Source organism: Sturnus vulgaris, chromosome 3 (assembly GCF_052056855.1).
Source record: "Sturnus vulgaris isolate bStuVul1 chromosome 3, bStuVul1.hap1, whole genome shotgun sequence".
Lineage (NCBI taxonomy): Eukaryota > Metazoa > Chordata > Aves > Passeriformes > Sturnidae > Sturnus > Sturnus vulgaris.
The window spans coordinates 20,349,559-20,369,384 of record NC_142245.1 but is presented as its reverse complement, the minus strand read 5'-3'; the positions used below and the strand labels follow the sequence as shown (position 1 = coordinate 20,369,384).

The window sequence follows — 19,826 nt, the reverse complement described above, 5'->3', positions numbered from 1 at the left end:
GCACATGATTACAGTGACTTAGAGGAAAAAAACTGGAAAATAAGTCCCTGATGTAAAACTGGTAACTGAGCCAAAACAGTAGTGCCAGTTATTTCAATGCCTCACATAGTGATTTACGAATTCGCTGCAAACACATTTAATGATTTATTGGGACAACTGTGCATATTAACCAGCTCTGTCAAAACCTTGGATGCAAACTTCTTTTGATGATAATTTTTCCTTTTAATATTTTACAGAGAGGCATTAGAAGGTGACAGTAGTGAAAGCTTATGTTTGCATCATACTTTTCAGTGCCACCCATGAGTTTATCCCTTCAGTCTCCACTGTATTATTTTATTTGGGAAAATATATGCAATGTCTCATGCAAGAATGAATACCTACAGGACTGATCTGAACCCTATAAATATTTAGTAGGCTGATTCATAACCCATTTTTTTCACACACACGTATTGCACATGCATGCACCTACTGCCTACGTGGCTCTTTCAGGCTGCTGAAGACTGTGAGAAGTTTGTAGCTGGCATCACTGACTGTCTTTTTTCAGCCTTTGCCTACTCTTTCCTAATTTGCAGTGATTAAATCCATAGGATTTACAAGACAGGCTATGGCTGAATGGAGGAGGATGGAGGGTTGCAAGTAAGGAAAAAGAAATTTTTAGGAAATGTCTGTTAACCTCTTCACTTTATGGCAGCTCACACACAGGTAAGTTCATTTTATTTCAGGCAGTCATTTGCTTAGCCTTATAGTAGTTTCTATCACAAGCCTCTTGTCCAAAAAAAGTACTTTCAAGCAGTGCTTGCCTAGATGGTAAATACAGAAACCCTGTCAACCTTTCAAACTGTGTATGAGGCACCAAATACTTTTCCACAGGAGAACATTACAGCTGCTGTCTTCCTACTAAACCCGCAACAAGGAGTGACTAAACATCACCTGCAGAACCTTTTAAAGGTAAGTGGAATTAATGAAAGCCCCAGGTTATTTATTAATGTTCAGTTTAGAACTGAGAGAGGCAATAGGTCAGATTTTTTTTTTTTTTTGATCCAGTGAAGACCCATCCCACGACCTTATCTGTGTGCTGGCGAGGTGAAGCAGAACAAAGTGCCAGCACAGAGCAGACAGTGAGAGCTGACTAAGTGCTGTAGGAGAAAGCTGGAACTAAAGATGTGTTTTTCACACAATGCAAAAGCTTGGTCTTTTCCCTCCCTCCTGGCTGGTTACCTGCAAATAAACCAGATACCATTATAAAAATTTTAGGAGATATTCTTATTTTTTTGAAAATGTTCAGTGTGGTTTGGTTGGTAACAACTCTAGAAAAGTTCATTTTATTCTCACTACTGCATGTGTCTAGCGCTCAAGTATCTAAGTCCTGTTGCATATCTATTTTTAAAAGCCATATTTTTTATAGCTTACATACAGAGTCTCCAATGCACATTTATGTGCTACAATGAGGTCATTTTTCTGGATAATTGGGAAAGTCAAGTAATTGCTAGCAAAAGTAAACATTTCTTTTAACGTCCATGAAGCAAGTCTTAGAGCTGTTAGATACCTTCACTTTTGAAATTAAGCAGTGCTTTACGTCAATGTGAAATCCATCTTGAGCTATGCTATGATGTCATCTGGCAATACCAGGGCACGTGTAGGCCACTTCAATACCCTCCATTCATGATGGGGATCCTCATTGTGATTTCACTTTTCCCTTAGACAGTGAAAGATGATCTATAAAAGGTGGTACTCATACGATTTGTGTGTAATTGTAGCATGCTTGTTGTCAGCTTAAGACACCGGTGGGACAGACTAGTGGAGTTTTCTCTCTATTTTTTATTGCCTTTATGCTCTCCAAAGCATGACTTTGTGGCTTTAAAGCAATTTACCTCATGGCAGCAAGATACTTTGGAATAATCCCCTTTGTTGCATTTATTCCAGACCAAACAGAACAAACTTGGTCTTTGTCTGGGGTTCCTTATTTTATGTGGTTTGGGGTCACTATTTCCCATTTCAGCTCTGGTGGCCATTGCAGCTTCTCTACTGATACACCCAGCTTAGTCTGGGATCCTTAGTACTTCTTCCATTGAATTTCCCACAAATTTCTCTTAGTTCATCAGTCTTGGGATAGGATGTAACTATAAGAGCAAGATTTGTCCTTCCATGTCAGAAATGTTAATTCTGGGATTGCTGTTTCTAATGCAGCATCACAATCTTAATCGTTTTTCTGCTTCCACCTAGTCTCTGCCTTTTTTGTTACCTTATGTCATTCACCAAACTCTTCGACTCAAGCTCTACCAGACAAGAATTGCCTTTTTGTTATCTCACAGTCTGGTGACCCAAACTCTGACTGGGATTTCAGTTAATTATTTTAGCTGTGGTTATTCCCAGTAATTAGTGGTATGTATTCAAGTCACTGAGAAAGGAATGAATTTAGGTAGCATACAGCCAAATGCCATTTTGATGAGGGAAGGACAAAGTTTATGATCTAAAGAAAGGAACAGATTTAAAATTTTGTTGCAATGAAGATAGGTGAAATGGAAATACTGAATGAAATGAAAGGGAAATCATATGGTTGTAGAGGCTGAGCTGTTGCATACAGTGGAGCCCTCAGTTACAGCATGAAGGCTGAGAAGAAATAAAAATGGGAGGTTTTGACCGAGTGGAAAAATAAGAAATACAGGATGACTTACTGCAAAGGCCAGTGAAGAAGAACTATGGCAGCTGAGCTTGAGTAGTCATTCTTGACAACAGGGAGCAAAAAAGCAAGAGAAGAAAGAGAAAACAAGTTCTGGAAGTGGATCCTCAGCAGTAGGCACTGATAAGCTCTGCTCTCTGATGCATGCTTAGATACCCTGAAATGCTTCAGAAGATGCTTATGTGTCCATTGGTTCCTTAACCTCTTTGATTAGTTCTGAGTAGTTCTTAGGTTAATATTAATTAGATTTTACTTCATCCTGGATGTGATATACACATGTTGATTTTTATGCTTGATGCAGCTTCAATTACTTTCTCCAAAGGAAGAAAATTCTGGGAACCTCACAGAATTTTCAGGCTCTGTGGATCTCTTTACTGGTAATAGAAATCAGTCACCTTCATTTTGTCTTTCTGAAATATCAGAAATACCTTCTCTAAACTAAATGAGCTGTGTTTCCCTGGGAACTAGCTGGTTGCACACATTGCTTTCTGACTCCTGGAAAGGTTATATCTTTGAAAGATGCATGTTCTCTCAAAATCATTAAATAGTTTTGCCACTGTACGTTACCATACTTCTGTAACTACTTGGTGTGATGCAGAATAAACCTTCTAGCACACTGCTCCTGCAAGTTTTGGCAACAGATGTACACATAAGTAGTGCAAGTTAAGGATAAGTTGAGAAAAAAAAATTGAAATAAGAATTAGAAAACATCACAATAAACACATTACTTTTTTTTTTTTTTGAGAGTTGTAGAAAAGCAGGGATTACAAATTCCTCAATTTTCCATATTATTTCCCTTTCTCCCATGTAGTGCACCCATCTGTACTGAATATTTTGTGTGCTCTCTTTAGCTGCATCATTTGCTTACTTCTGGACTCTCACTTTTTAAATTGCTTTGAGTCAGCATGAAGCAGTTGTTTGTTCTCTTTCTCACTGGTCTTAGAAATATAAGCCAGAGTCATGGTTTAAGTATAGGATTCTCTGGCAAAGAAAGAAATTAGATGAAATCTAATTAATTGCAATAGCCACTTTACCAAACAGATCTACAGAGATGAAATCTTTTACCAGCAGTAAGTAAGTAAGCAAGCAGCAGTGGAGTCCCTCTAAGACCTGGGTGTTTTCTTTCATTTCTGCAAGTGCTCAAGGCCAGGTTGGCTGTGGTTTTAAGCAACCTGGTCTAGTGGAAGGCAGTCCCTGCACATGGCAGGAGGGTTGGAACTGGATGATATTTAAAGTCCCTTCAAAACCAAACCATTCTATGATTCATTTCTTGACCAAAACCAATTTTGATCTATTGATTACTGAGGAACAGTTATTTTAAAACAAAAACACACTCATCCACTTATAACAACCCTTCAAAGTGTTAAGGTCTGTGGAACAGGATCTGTTTTGGCTTGGTTAAAGTAGTCACACTCCCTTCTATCATTAAGCTCTGGTGCAACACAGACATTTGAAAGAAGGCATTGAGAGCCACAGAAGTATCACATAGACTGCAATGGTGGTGGTCCTCAGACTGAATGTGCATCATATTTTTTCCCCTCATTCCAGGAGTGATCAGGACCTATGTTTTAAAAATGGTGAGGGAAGACTTAACTTTAATTTGTCATGTGTCCTTTTACCTCATTTCATTAAGAGGCAAGCTTAGACATGAGCTTAGCCATGTTTGATTTTGACTTTCATTTGTCTTCAATTTTTTATCTGTGATAGCCTGCTTTGTGTTACAGTTTATGATTGAAAGTCTGAGCTTTGTGTTTTCCTTGAGGACCACAAAGGACTCTTTAGCAGGTATTTCAATACCTGGGTTGAAGATATGAACTTTTGAAACTTATGAAAAGTTTTCTGTGTCGAAATGCCTCTCTCCTGAAAAATAATGGAAGTATAAACAGAGTAGAAGTCCATGGCTCCTGAGGCTTTGTTGCGGTAAATCAGGAAAGAGGGGAACAAAAGGCAAGATGATTTAAAAAGAAAAAGATACAAATTATCAAGGAATATAATTCTGTCTATTTTTAAGCCTCATCTGAGATGGAGACTAATAAAGGTGAAGATAAACCAAATTCAATAAAGATGATTTAAATTTCTTTTGCATAGTCACAACTGCAACTACAAGTCATACCAGTGTGTATTTTCGATTTCTACATGTGTAAAATTGTGTTTATTTTCCCTTTGTTTATTAACACCTAATCAAACCTGACTTATATACTGACCAAGCAGTTTTCATAAAACCTGTGTTCATGAACAACAGGGAGACAAATAGAAGACTTAGGGTGGGGTGGTTTTTTTGGTGTTTTATTTTTTTTCTTGTAACAGGTTAGAGCTGTTTTTGTCATACATCTTTTAGAAGAGGGTTAACAGAGAATTACAGCATTTGAGGGACATTAACTTGAGGGTCCATATTTAACTGAGGGACATTATGTAAATTTTTTTCCAAAAGAAATAAGAGAACAAATTGTCTTCCAGACGAGATTCTACCAAATTTATATTCAGACCCCTCCAAATATTTTTAAAATCCCAGAACGAACTAAATACTGAAAGCCTGCTAGCTCTCTCATCACAGAGTGGGATTGACTCACCTCGAGGCTTTGAAGAAGAGCCATGTGCTGGCTCAGAGGAGGCAGTTCATGGATCAGGACATGTGGAGTGGTGTCCCCATGTTCTCTGGGTCACCCCCCAGCTGTGCAGGCTGCAGCAGAAGCAGCTGCCTCGGGGGCTTTGGAACCACATTTGCAAACTTCTCCAGCTGCAGGGATCCTCGTAGGGCAGCAAAGTCAGTGTCCAAAGTCAGTGCACAAAGCCAGATAGTGAATTCCATGCCCTTGAGGCTGGGCTGCGTTTTCCTGCCCTCTTGATAGGTGAGCAGTTGTATTTTTTTACACACACTTTAGACTCTAAAGAGGATAGGAATGATTTAAAAAACATCCAAGTACTTCACAATGAGAAATTTTCAAATGCAAAATTCCCTTTGAGAAATTTCTGCCCATTTCTGTCACTTTTTGAAAAAAAATAATTTTCTACATTTCATTTTACATTACTAGCCACGTTTCATGACTAACTCATCAGCAAGGTTAAGTTAAAGTTCTATCTCAGCTTTTAGAGGAAAATAATGTCTTAAAAACTTAGCTAAAGAATGAAGCAACACACATTGCTTCTTATGTGGAGAAAACGTTTTCAGTTGAATTTGGATTATTTTAGGAATCTTTTTTTTTAATTTAATAACTTTCTTGAATTTTTTAATGTTTTTGTGGAATATATTTGCCTTTTACCTTGTTTTCTGTCCTTAAATTCACCTGCTGACCTAAAAGGGGAGCTGATGCAGCAGGGATTTTTTGACTATTTCTGTGCAACTACCTTCAGATGAATCCCTGAAGTTGTTCCAAACCATGCTGCTGTTGGAGCATGGCATGGTTCAGGAAGCAAAACTTGCCTTCCAACTCCTGGGTCCCTAGCTAAAAGACAGGTAAAACTGAATAAAGGCATTAAATTGGCTGTAATGGGACTAGTTATTCAGTTAAATACAGGTCTGGTTAGGACTATGTCCCTTTAATCCTATACAAAGTATTTTCAAGAAAGTAGGGATTCACAATTCCAAAATTCCCTAGAATGTAAGGAGCTGGTTGATATTTGTATCCTTGTTGATAAACTTTTCTGGGAAACTTTCAACCTTATTTGCTTCACAAGATTTCAGAAATGGAAGGAGCACCACCACCACCACCATGAAGGTTTCTGGTGAGTTGGCATCAATATTCACTCCAGAGCTCTGGTAATCTGTGCTCTGGAAAGATTAATTAAATTACAGCATGCATGTTCTGGGAGGGGAGGGTAAACCCTGGTTTATCCACACAGAAAAATGAGAAAGATGACTGATCTGTGTGAGCCAGTCATGGGGATTAAGGGGAAAGGAAAGAATTACTTAGAGGATATTCTTGGCCCATGAACAAATGAGCCTGAACAATTCATGAATAAATGAAGCTTTCGGAAGAAGCTTAAGTACAGGGTCTGGAACAGTCTTTTGGTCAGGAGAAATGGGTGAAACACTGACCTACTTTCAGTGGGAACATGGTTAGTTACCAAAGGAGCTCATATAATGTAGTTATTGAGTGCCCCAAGAGCCCAGGATTCCCTCCCCAGTCTGTGGTCTGTATTACAGAGAGTAGAATAACAACAGCAGTGTCATAACAAGGGTGGTGATGCCTACTGCATTCTTCAATGTTCTCATTGCTTTTCATAAGTATCTTTATTCTTTGATTTAAAAAACAAACAAATTGACAAAATCACTGCACTTCAAATATTTTGCAGTCAAAACCTTTGAATAAGGTTACAATGAACAAAACTATTTGTTGAAAGAAGGAAGAAAAAAGACAGGAGAGCTGTATTTCTTCTCCCTTAAGTTTTTCTGCTCCTTGTGCATATTTGTTAACTTGCCAAGAGCCCGTGTTGTTGGCCAAGTGCTCTCAATTTTTAGTAAGGTGAAATTAAAAAAAAATTGTCAAAGATATTTGCATGACTTATGTTTTTTTGCAGAGTGTGAAATGAAAACTTTCTACCCTATGATTACTAAAATTGTATTTGCATTGTGAATGATGATCTTTTCCATCTAGTATTGCAGATGCATTCTGTCTATTGACCCTAATCCGCTTTCTCATTGGATAAATAGCAGGATCACAAACTCAGTTAAAATCTGCAAAATGCTAATTTACACCCTTCAAAGCAGTTTTAGCTGAAACCAAGCATGATTTGGGCACAGGCAAGGATTTATAAGCACAGAGTTTTGTCTGTAGCAGTAAGGTCATTCAGGAAAGACCAGCAGTACAGTAGATTAGCATCCCCATTGTGTGCCTGCCTCCTTCCTGGGAAAACCTCTGGTCAGGGCAATAAAGCAGCTTCAGTCCCATGGCTGTTCAGCTGAAGGCTGTGTCAGGGCACATATATCAGCTTCCCAAAGCAGCAGCAACACATTAGCTCATTAGTAGCTTCACACAAAACAGATCTGCAGCCCCTCAGTGAATAGGACATAGCTGCCTTTGTGCAGGCAGGATTTTTGACAAAACACTACAAAGTGTTGCTTAAGCTCCAAGGAGGAGTGAGACAGTGACAAAGACAAGACAATAAAACGTGTCATAGATCCAGTTAGATAATTGCCATGAACCTTTTTCCCTAATTAAATCTTTCTCAAACATCCATGATGTCTCAAGACAGTCACCCGTATGTTTAATTCAATGACTGGAAGTCAAAAAAATGTGAAAACACCACATCTCATTTCTCTGATTCCCTTAGGTCCTAGAAGCTGAAATCACATCAGATTTCTGTGAAGCTGAAGTTTTTAAGTGTCGCTGTCCTTTTTTCATAAAAACAGAATTTTTACCCGGTCAATATAACATAAAGATGGAAATCTTTATCAGCCCAAAATTTCACCCTGCTGTTCACAGAAGCCAGGAAATTTTGGTGGAGGAGGAGAATGGGATATTTTGCATCTTATAAAATATTTTGAGATATTTTATGTGGAGAGCTAGTTGATCCAGACTATATAGATTAAATTTTACTTTTGATCACTAACAGAAACAATGTGATCCTGATGAAACTTCTTTCAGAGAAATCTTCATGTATGACTAGACACTTTTGAAAAACCTGCTGCAATATGTCTGCATCCTTAGGAAAGCACCTAAAAACCATTGAAATGTAATTCTAATATGTTCTTCTAATGTGTTCAAAATCTAGTTCCCACAGACACTATATATTTCCATGAAAATGTAGTGTACATTTTCTGCAGGACCAGAAAATTGCCATCTTCCACGCAGAACATGTTTTGTTCCAAAGGGAGTGTATTTGCTGCAAGCATGTATTTAGTGTTGCAAATAAATGTTGGAGCTGTTACAAAGTCTGATTTAAAAAGGAAAGCAACATCACTTTCACGCAGATCTGACAGCCTTGGCAGGAGTTTAACTCTAAAATGCTCATGGTAAAAGAAGAATTCATTTAAGTGATACAGACTGTAAAATACCACCTCATGGAGTACTCTCAAGAGCTCTCAAAAGGTAAAGGCTGAAACTGTTTGGGTAATGAAGAGCTATGAATTCCTTACAATGGAAAAACTTTAAAAAATAGCATTCATTTTCTTTGGTTTGTTCTGTCTTCTCAGCAGCACCTTTTAAGGATAGTGAGTGAAAGGAATGGTTTACTGTGAACAAGTACAATATTGACAAACAATGGATTAATGAAAAACAAAAACCTGCATTCTTCCCGCAGAAACTGCAATTTCGTGTTCTTTCTTAAGACACTACAGAAACACAGAGTGACATTTGAAGTTATTCAGTCCCCAGCTAATGTGAATGAATTCCTAACCTCATGGGACTGGTATAAGCATTAAATGTATTGTAAAGGCTCTGAACATCATTTTTTATTTATTTATTGCGTGCCATGGGGTATTTTGAAAGTAAGTGGTGAGTGCAATGGGAAACAACGTGGAGTGACCACAGCCAGTCATCCAAACCCCAGAAACTTTGCCCACTGACTTCTGTCCCTGCTGCCAGTTTCTGTGAGCATGAATGTCTCACTTTAGTCATTTCCTGAGCGTTTGCCTAGTCTGCAAGGCCAGCTGAGTGTCTCGGCTTAGCCACTCACTGCAGACCTTTCCATTTATTTAAAGACAATACCTTAACTGTTCTTAAAAAGGCTTTCTCAGTCTGAACTCTTCATAGTGTCCTCGATGGTGAGAGGGGTCTGTACATAAAACTTTAATGCGAATCATGAAGTACTAATGATAAACCATGATTAACACCTTCTACCTCACATGTGGTAGCTTTCATCTGACCTTTGCTCAAAATAGTTTTGCTTCATTTTTTATACCATCATTAATCTGCTGAGTTTCAAAACATTTGCATGAGGTAGATGATAATAATAATTTGCAGACAAGGAAAATATGATACAGATGCATCTCCTCCTGGGAAACACCAGTAACTCAGCTACCAGTGCTTTTATCAAGGGATATTTTACAAAATTTCCTGAGAGAATGAAAATATTAAGGAACTTGTCCATGCATCACAGGAGGAATCAGGTTTTTAAACCAGGAGTTTTGTTACAGCTCCATGTATTAACCTTAGGCAGAGCTACTACCACAATTTAATTGCTCAAATCTAATTATGATTCTTTTCCAAAATAGATATCACATGGCTTATTTTTAAGATCTGCAGTAATCATTTTACTTCTTCCTGCACAGAAATGTTAACAAAGTACACAATTGCTTCTTGTCTGAAGCAAAATTTCATTCAAGAAACCATGTTTACTATTTTTTTCCTTTTCTTTTGTAATCCAGATATTGACCTTCCTATGGCACAATAGCTAAGCTGAAGCTTCGAAATATAGAGTTAGAATGAGTTGGGCAATAACAAATTCTTTGGTTCTGCTATTTTGGTTTGGGTTATTTTTTTTGCTTTTAGTAGCACATTACAAATTCTGTCTTTCAGAAAATAACTGTTGAATTTTAAGTACATTTTTACATTTATATAGAAAATATTAATTCATTCAGATATTGTAGCTCTCAGAACTAGTGATGAGTAATTCTCAGAGGGTTTCCTTTTAGGATGTGAATATACAAGACTTTTTAATCTTAAAAAAATCCTCACTTTTAATCTCTTACTCCAAATCTGAAGTAGTCAGTATGTCTGTCATCCCTTTAAAACTCCTTTTAAGTCAGGTACCCTTAAGTCAGGAATGGGTTTCATAAGGCTATAGGTATGATTGAGCTAAAAGGAGACTATTACTTTTTTTGTAGTTTCCCTTGCCTATAATACCTTTAAATTAATTTTAAATTATGTAATGGCATCTTTGGTCCTGAACCTAGACAGAAACAAATGGTGAAAATAACTTGAAGTTGCAGAAATTGTTACAACAGGATCTGATCTACCTCCCCTTATGTATCACTGGTATTCAGAATGGAACTGGAACATAATCATCACCTTATTATCATTGTCATGTCATAATTTCCTAGAGGTGTCTCAGGTGTTTTCACAGAAGTTTTTACCAGTTGATTCAGAGTGATGTTGGACAGTATGAGACAATGTACCCATGACTCTTTATTAAGATGTAATTACAAAGGAAAAGCCTGATTCATCTTCTGGTGCAGACAGGAACAGTTCAGGAACAGGCAGAAATGAGGAGTGAAAATAACAAACTGATGGGAACTTACAAAGGATAGAAAAATACCCCAAAACTGAACTGTAGTGACTTCTCTTCACCCTACCTGCCCTCTTTCAAAAAATCTTAATGTAAGAGAAAAAAGGCCTCTCTTCCTCTCCCATTCCTCATCAAGAAAACGTTACTGCTTTCAGGAAAGTACAAATTAATCCCTAAAACAGCCCAGTTCCCTTCCATAAATCAGGATCTGTAACTGGATTATATCATCCATAAAGTCATTTGCCAGAGGTTCCAGGGTGAACATCTCTCCTGATCCTGAGTGGTGACTTTGCCGAGAGCACTCTGGTAGTAAATAAACAGAGAACAGAGGTTGTTCAGCTGACTGTCCAGCTTTCTGCTGAAAGACAGGTGCAAATGTCAAAGTTGGACACTCTGGAGAGTGGGAGGCCAGCACAAGAAGGCAAAGGTAAGAGTCAGTGTATTTTCACAGTAGTCAGGGGAGAGAGTGAAGAAAGAAAGATATAGAATGCAAAAAAATCCCACATGCTGTCTTCTCTGAAAACAGAGAAACATACTTAAAGTGGGCTTTTGAATGTTCACCATGATGTTGTCTATATGCTTGTTAGACTTAAATTTCTTAAATCCTCTATATGGTCATCCAAAGCTTGTGGCAGTAACAATCTGTTTCAAACATGTCATAAAACTCCATTTTTATTTGCTTTTCTGAGAGGCTGCTTTAACTCTGCCTGCTCCCACTGGGGTGCAGACCAGACCTGCACAGCAGCATGAGAAATGAGAGAGAAATGAGAGCTTGGGTTGAAGCTCAGATCTCAAGCCCACAGTCCCAGGGTCTGCAAAGAACCTACGAAGATCATTAGTCATGGCTGATGTCTCCATTTAACCCCATAGAACAGCAACTGGTACAAAACCCAACTAAATATCATATACTGGGAAACTCAAAGTGTGTCTCCTCAGTCCTGCCATGACAGGATTTTGCTCCCGTGATCAGAGTGTTTCAAAGAAGGCTGATTGCTGTCTAAAGTGAGGCATTAAAAAATAGCTAATCATGACCCACAGTAAAGTGCAGAACCTTGGTGACAATGGAAGCCCCAAAAAATAAAAAGACAAGGACAAGGTGGAAAGTCACTCAGGAAACAGCAGAGTGCTGTGGCACCAGTGACACATCTCCCCTTCCCAGCCCTTCTCCTGCCAGCAGCTCAGTGTGCCTCTGCCAGGGGAGTCACAAGCCAGGAAAGCCATTCCCAGCAGGAAGAGAATCTGTCTGCAGGTCCCCTGGAATCTCTCTGAGATGATGACTGTCTGACCTCTAATATGGGGGGGCAAGTAAACAATTCTTAGTTTTTCTTCTTAAACAATTTTTCACAGAATGGATCAGGTTGGAAGGGACTACAGTGGGTCACTGCTCCAACCTCCCTGTTCCAGCAGAGTCATCCCAGAGCACATTGCACAGGATTGTGTCCAGACAGTTTCTGAATGTCTCCAGTGAGGACTTGCCTATTAAAATTAATGCTTATGTATTTATAATTTGCTTCTTCTCCATAGCTGTATTATTTTGTTACAATGATCTTCATCATGGCAATTATTCTTATAAAGAGAATAGGAGTTTATTGCTACAAAGTCCTAGACAGTGATGGTCGGTGTAGTTAGAGAGCTGGGAATGAAGAAATCACTATGTGAGAAAGTGCGGTTTTTTTAAACATAGTTATAGGTTTTTTGATTTGATTAGCAGGAGTTAAATAATCTGTTTATTTGACAGCATATTTTAAAAGACCTTTGAGAGCAGATCACTGAATGAGTTGGATGGAGGCCACCTTTTGTCTCTGAAGCAGATGGATGGATGGGAGGAAATACATTGAAGACAAGTTTCCTGTGCCTCCATTCAGGAGGGAGGAAGGAGGCCCCCAGCGGACCCAGCTTTCAACCCCATAAGCATTCTTTTGCCTAAGCAGGACAAAGCTGAGCATGAGTCAGGAGGGTAATTTGAGATTAAGGTCTCTGAAACAAATGTATGAATAACTTTTCTTATTCATTGATTTCTTTTCCATTGTTTCAAATTCAATTTTTTTTTTTTTAGTTTATTAAAAGTAGGTGATATTTGAAATGAGAAGCAGTTTTGCTTATCAAATAATAAAACATTTTCATTCAAAAAAAGCAGGAGAGAAAGACATCAACTTCAGAAAAAAAATCAGCAAGACCAATTTCATAAAGCCAAGACAAATTAGTGGAACACCATCATATTGAACATCTGCTTTTTTTTCTGAAAGGAGCTCTCTCATAATTTGGAATCCAACCCTAAAGTAAAATTAAAGACTGCCTATCTCCCAACAGCATCAAAATGCCCTAATTTTTAAACAGCTAAAAATACAAGTAAAAACCCTTTCACTCAGTAACTTGTGTGTTGATTGCTTCCCATGCTCTGTCCCTTTAGAGAAAGGAACCATAACTCCACCACAATCACTGTCTGCTGGTCGAGAGGTGAGTCCTGGTTCCTGCCTACCCTCACTTACTAAGGATGAATTTGCTTGGTCACTTCAGATGAGTCCAGCCATTCTCCATATTTGAGTCCTCCACTAGGAATATCTGACCTCATCCAACTCTTTATTCTCCTTTATAAACCAAATACTTCATTCTGTCATTTCTCCTGCTGCTTCCTGCTGCAGATAGTTGTCAACTATCTGCCTTAAAATCAGAGGCAGCCCATATCCTACCAGTCACTGACCTGGAATTCCAAAAGGCACATATCCCTTTGAATGAAAGCTGGGTCACTGGAAAATTGACTGATTTTTTAATGTCTGGGATTTCCTTTGTCACAGAAATCACTCAGTCAGTAAGGAGTCCATCCAGGAAGTCCTCACATGGTATTGCACAGCCTGGTATTCCTCACTTGTGTGGCCTTCACAAGCAGATGCCTTTTCTTCCTTTATTAAGGGCAACCAATTTGGAATTTTCCTAAGTCATTCTATGCTGCCTACCCGAGACAGCATTTAATACAGCTTATTTAATATTTTATTTATTGGAAAAGGATTGCAGGTGTCTACAAATGCAGTCTGCACTGTTATCTGCTAGCCAATAGCTGCTGCTAAACTCTAGGTTAGAAGAAATTAAACTGCCTGGCACCCACTGAGGTTTGTCTCATTCACTGTGTCATGGTCTTTCTTTACATTGTTCTTAACTGTTTTTTTTTGTCCATCCCTCTGTTCCTCACTTCTCCAAGTAGCTGAAACTGTGAGCCTGTGAGGGACCTGTTTACATATTTCTTTTAAATGCTGCTCTTCAAAATATATACAGAGCCAGTGCATCATCGCAGTGTTTTTTGGAAATGCACATTAATGACCTGAGAAACCAAAACAGCCCTCAAAACAGTCAAGGAGAATTCACAGGAATTCCTTCATGCAAAGCTGGGCACCCTAAAAGAAAAATGCTTTCGAGTTCAAACCATTGTTTATTTTGGAGCATGTTTCTCTCTCAGCTTTCAATGGTGACCTAGGAATGAGCTCACCATTGGAAGCAAATCTGTCTTCTGTTTCCACTCCTAAAGGATTACCTACTCTCTGAAGCTCATGGGGTTATTGATGGCCTTACACCAAAATTATGATTTGGAATTCTGTGGAAAAAATAAATACACACACATGCACATGTGTGTGACACTGAGAGATTTAAAGGAAAAAAAAAAACTTGTTGAAATATTACAATAAAAAAAGATTAAGTTTGTAATAAATAGATGGCTTCCTATATTCTCAAATATTCTGCTTTGAGATTGAACAGGAAAATATCTGATCTAGCATGACTGTGCAGGAGAACAGCAAAACCCTGTTGTTTTGCAATGTGCCTATGAGCTCTGTAGCATTTGGCAGCATCTCAGACTAAGATCCCATTAACAAACAGCCTCGTGCTGCCTTGGTGTGGGGTTGTTTGGAGAGCTTTTCTGCAAGCAGGTCCTGCGAGCTGGTGCTGCTGCCAGCTGATCAGTGCTTCAGCTACAAGGCTGCTGGCAAACCAAGCACAAGCTGCTCTGCCCACCACTCCATGTGCCCTGCAGGGCATGAGGAACATCAAGCACCAAAACGCACTGATGCCACTTTTGACCACAGTTTGGGACTTTGAAGGCAGCAGGGTCTGCCAGCAGGGCCAGCTTATGGAAAAGGCACAGGAGAAGGCACATGACAGACCCCTAAGGTGTCATTGACAAAGATGCTCTCATTTTGATTTCATCCCCACTCCTGCTCTCCTGACCTTGTGAGTGCACACTCCTTTGAATCTTGGTCATACACAGGGTCAGACAGGTCCAGGATCCACTCTCCAAATGCAGCAGGAGCTTTTCCATTTCAGCCTCTGCTCAGTGCCAGTGGTGTAGGGAGGAGTTCAAGAGCTGGTGAGTGACAACTACTGTCCCACCAGCATGCAAAGTTAGAATATTTTAAAATTTTTTTTAAAAAGAGATGGGTTTACTTTTCCTCTAGCAGCAGTTAACCTATCAAATTGAGTGTTGCCAGAAAGGCAGGTACAGTGATGACAGACATGGTATGGCATCATAAGCAGAACAAAAAAAAAAAAAAAAAGAATAGGCTCTAGCTTCTCTATTTGGTAAAGTATATTCGAATCTGCTTTGAAGTCACTTGTTTTGAAATTCCTGGGGAATTACCTGACAGCTGATTTCTTAAGCTTGCTTTGGTGTCTCCTCATACATACCTCTCCTTCTCCCTTTCCTGCCCTTTTGTCTGTCCTTCACACATTTTAGAGAGAAAGATTATAAAATGCCACCCTAAACCCCAAATCTACAGATGCAGGAGAGACATCCCTTAAGTCATTCCTTCTCTTTTTTCACTGATGTATTCTCTCAAGAGTGATAATCATCTTTTTTGAAATGCAGGTCTAAGACGGAAGGAATTTTTATCTGGAAGAGTAATATAAATTAGCTTTGACTGCCAGTTTCCACTGATTATTACTTTCCAGGCGGAATTCCTACAAATTCTTGAGGCATGACCTCTGATGAAAAAATAAACCCCTTTAAAACTTGTTTGAGAAATTCCAGATAACTTTCACAAGAGATTTAATTTTAGAGCATTAACACAGTCTTGGTTGGAAAGATAAAACTACAATGCAGTTATTTGGTAGGAGTCATTACTGAACAGTGAAGTCATTTGAGCTTATTTTACTGTGCTTATCTTTTTGCTCTCTTTTTTCCCCTCTCAAACTAATTTTATTATGCATTACTCAGTGCACTCTGGATTCACCCTCATAAAAGGATAAAGTATCTCAGCAGATATCCAGGCTTAGGCAGTGAGTTTGAGAGTAAACTCACAAGCCTTAGTTATCTCCACCAAAGAGCCAGTGCACAGGGTATCGTCTACATATTGTCAGTCAGTGTTCATTAGCTTGTAAATCTTGGGTTTGTGAGGCTTAAGCAAAGGTAAAAGCTGCCACAGATAGAAAAGAGCTGTTTTAAATACCATTGCCAAGCACTTACTAATGGCAAAAGCATCTTTGAATCAGATTTCACCTCTCCTAAGCAAATAAATTAAAGAAAATTTGCACCGTCTAATAGAGAAAGCCACTCTCCTGCACCTCTATTTGATCTGCAGATGCATGAAAAGGTGAAAAACACATGTTAGAAGATATTGTCTTATTCTGCAATCATTTTCATACCCATCTTTGAAGTTTTAGGCCTAGGGCCCCTAGTTCTTTAAGTGTGCACACACTGCAGTGAGGTGTCCTGGCTTTTGGAACTAGATGATCTTTAAGGTCGCTTCCAGCCCAAACCATTCTGTGATTCTGAGACTGGAGTCAAGCACACTTGTGCTCCAAGAGCTGCCCCAGTGTCAGTGTGGTCCTGCAAAAGCACCTGCTCTGAGAATTGGCTCCCTCCTTTAACCTGCAGTGAGCCTTGGGGTGCTGGAGCTGTGGCTCTGCCCAGCCAGGTGTTCCCAGTCACGGCTGCTGCCAGGCCAGCACACCTCCCTCTGGGATAAGGGGGGACAATTGCCATGCTCTGATCAAGATCCACACAGGCTGGGGCTCTGAGGGAAATCATTTCTCTCTCCTCACCTGTGACTTCAACCCTGCCAGCTGCACTGTAGCTGCCTGAGACGTTCCATAGCAGAACAGAAGCACCAGGCACTGCTTCCCACTCCCTGCGAGCAGGAATGAGCAGCCAGCTCCAATCCCAGGGACAACTCCAGCTGTGCACTCACCTGTACATCAAACAACGCCTTTTTTTTCTGTCTGCTCGGCTTGTGTCTCCTAAAGTGTTTCTCTTTCCACCCAAGCACTGACAGCTGCTGCTCCCCAAGACCTGCTCAGGGATCACCCTGGCTGCCCAGCATCAGCGTGCTGCTCTGTCTTATGCCTCTGTGGAAGTAGGCACTGGCTGAGGGCAGGGAGCTTCCCAGGTCATTAGAAGCTTCTTTCATGTGTGAGGGACAACTTACAATAAAGCCTAACCTTTCCTTCCTGACAGCTGATTACGACACTGCTTCAGAAATTCACTGACCTGCATGAAAGGAGTATGATCACTTTTTTGGCTAGGAAAGCAAAAAGCTTTTTGGGCAACTTGTTTTCATTTGGAAAAATTCCCGATTCTCCTGCAGAAACATCAAATTTAGTCCTCCTTCATCTCCTGTGTTTTGTTGTTTTCCAGTCCCTTCTTTTCCATTAGCTCATACTGCTCATCTTACTGACAAAAGAGAAGAACAGAGCAGGGGAGGAAGGAAGCCCAGATTCTAACAGCCAAAATCCTTTCTCTATTTTTATTCAAATTTTTTTAGTCATCAATCTTACAGCTTTACTTCTCTGCTTCTGTCTACGCCAGGTCAGAAGCATTTTGCACCTTGATCTTCTCCTGGTGCAGAAAAACTGGTGCTTTCCTGTCAGCAAGTGTTGCATTATTTCTTTCGAAACTCCATCCATATAAAGCTTCTTTCTTCTTTCCAGCACATCCCCAGCAGAAGGAATTCAGATAGCTGAACTGGTAGCAAGGTGATTCCAGCTGAACAAGAAGAAAGTAGATTTACACTCAGTGATGGAGCAGTATTTGCATCCAGCAATATCTTGACGTGCACAAAGGAGGGTGTCAGGTGGTTATATTTGTACACTTTTTTCCCCTTCAAGCAGGGCCCAGCTGCCTGAGCCAAATTAGCTCTTTTCTCCACTACTTAGCTTTATGGGCCAGCTCTTTTACCATGTGTAGACTGCAAGTGCAAGATTGGTAGTGTCACTAAACAGAACTCATGTATCTGTCTGAAATAAATGCACTTAAAGAGCATAAATTGTAGGAGAGGAAAGCCAAAACCTTCTCAGCTGCTTCATGAGTATCATCATATAGCACCCACTGGAACAGGTCCATACCTTGCTTGACCAAATTCGTTAACCAGAGCTGGACTAGAGCTCACTCCTCTGAGATATGTAGGCTTTTGTTTTTAATAAAACATGTGGGCCAAATTAATATGTAAATAAATGAATGACTTTCAAGTATCCCAGATAACACTTGCTGAGCAATGGGTCAGGCCAGATTTAATCTAAAAATCTTTCTGCTGCGTGTAAATGGTTATGTCATAGCATTTGTCTTTAATTACTAAACTGTTTCCAAAGGCTTGACTCATGACATGTTCCTCGGTTAACCACAAAAACTTGTACTACAAGATTTGCCATATAGATCCTTTTTCTTTTTTTCCTACAGCATTGTTAAGCCCTGGCTCCTGAAAAAGGAATGTAACAATCTCCCAGAGATAGACACTTGATCTTTACAGTAGTGAGAGCTCTTTTTTTAAAATTAGTTTTCCATATAAAGGATACAAGGCACTTTTGACTCATAAGGAATACTGCAACATCCTTAATATTGACAGGAAAAAAACCCACAGAAGTGAAAGTATTTGAAATACAACTATTTATACGTCTCCCTATAAATCCAAATAGGAAGGATCACTTTTATAAACCTGTGTATGATGATTTCTGTAACAATTTGTGCCATTTTCTATATGCCATGATGACCAACCCTAGACAACAGCAGATATTTTGAGAAAGTCTGTCTCTCCTTGTTCCTAGTTGTGTAAAATTTATTGGTGTCCATGAGCTGCTTTCTATGTATGACCTAAGGATGAGGTCATGAGAATGAAGAGTACCAGCTCTTCTGTGAATTAAAAGATGAATCTGTGAGCCTAAAGAGTGTTTGATAAAGGAAGAAAAGTAGGATTTTTTTGTTGTTACAATGAAAGTGTTGATCTGATCACCCAGATCTAAGAAGGACATTTTAAGATTGAGCTGGTGGCTTTTACTTTCCAGAGAAAATCAGAGAAGAAAATTGTAAGCAGAACCAGTTTACAGAGGTAAAATAACTTTTACCTTCATCTCTGTAAGCTGAGTCTAAAATATGGAAAAAGTGTGTACCAAGTATTACAAACTGATATTATTTAGAGCAGAAGAGAAACTAGCTTCCTCCACCTTTCAAATGGAAATACAGCAGTTTGAAACCTGTTAGGAAAAAGCACATTCTGCCAGTACATTTATATAGGGCTACAAGCTGCCACCACGGGAGCTGTTCAACTCCTGCACTTTAGATTTTGGAAAAGCTGCTGGTAGAAGTCTACCACCTGCTCAGCACCCTCAAGAGCATCTCCATCTCTTCAGTTCCTTTGACTACTGGCCTTGCCCTGCTCCCTCATGGGCTGGAATTCCCACACAGCACACACAGCCCATGGCAACCAGCTCTCTTGCCAGAACACACAAGAGGAGAGTTGCACTGAAATTCTTCAGTTCAAATCACTGAGCAGAAACATCGAGAGAAATACAGGCTGAACTGACACCAAAATAAGTAACACCTTGTAGGTCGAGGGAAGTGATTTTGATTTTCCCACTGGTGCAGCCTCACCTTGAATATTGTGTGCAATTTTGGGCACCACTCTATAAGAAAGATATTAAACTATTAGAGAGCATCCAAAGGTAGCTCTGTTCACTTATAAATTTTCCTGTTTCCAGAGCACCTTCGGCTTCTTTCCATTTTCCC

The 19,826-nt window shown here is 39.4% G+C and overlaps 1 long non-coding RNA gene across 1 annotated transcript in view; it reads left to right on the top strand.

Moving 5' to 3' along the window:
- The first annotated feature begins 500 nt into the window (after positions 1-500).
- LOC148224220 (uncharacterized) overlaps positions 501-19,826 on the top strand; it is a 122,447-nt gene continuing 103,121 nt past the window's right edge. The window contains exons 1-2 of the long non-coding RNA XR_015802189.1: positions 501-702; positions 871-948. This is a non-coding gene — a long non-coding RNA (uncharacterized LOC148224220). The remainder of the gene's footprint in view (positions 703-870; positions 949-19,826) is intronic.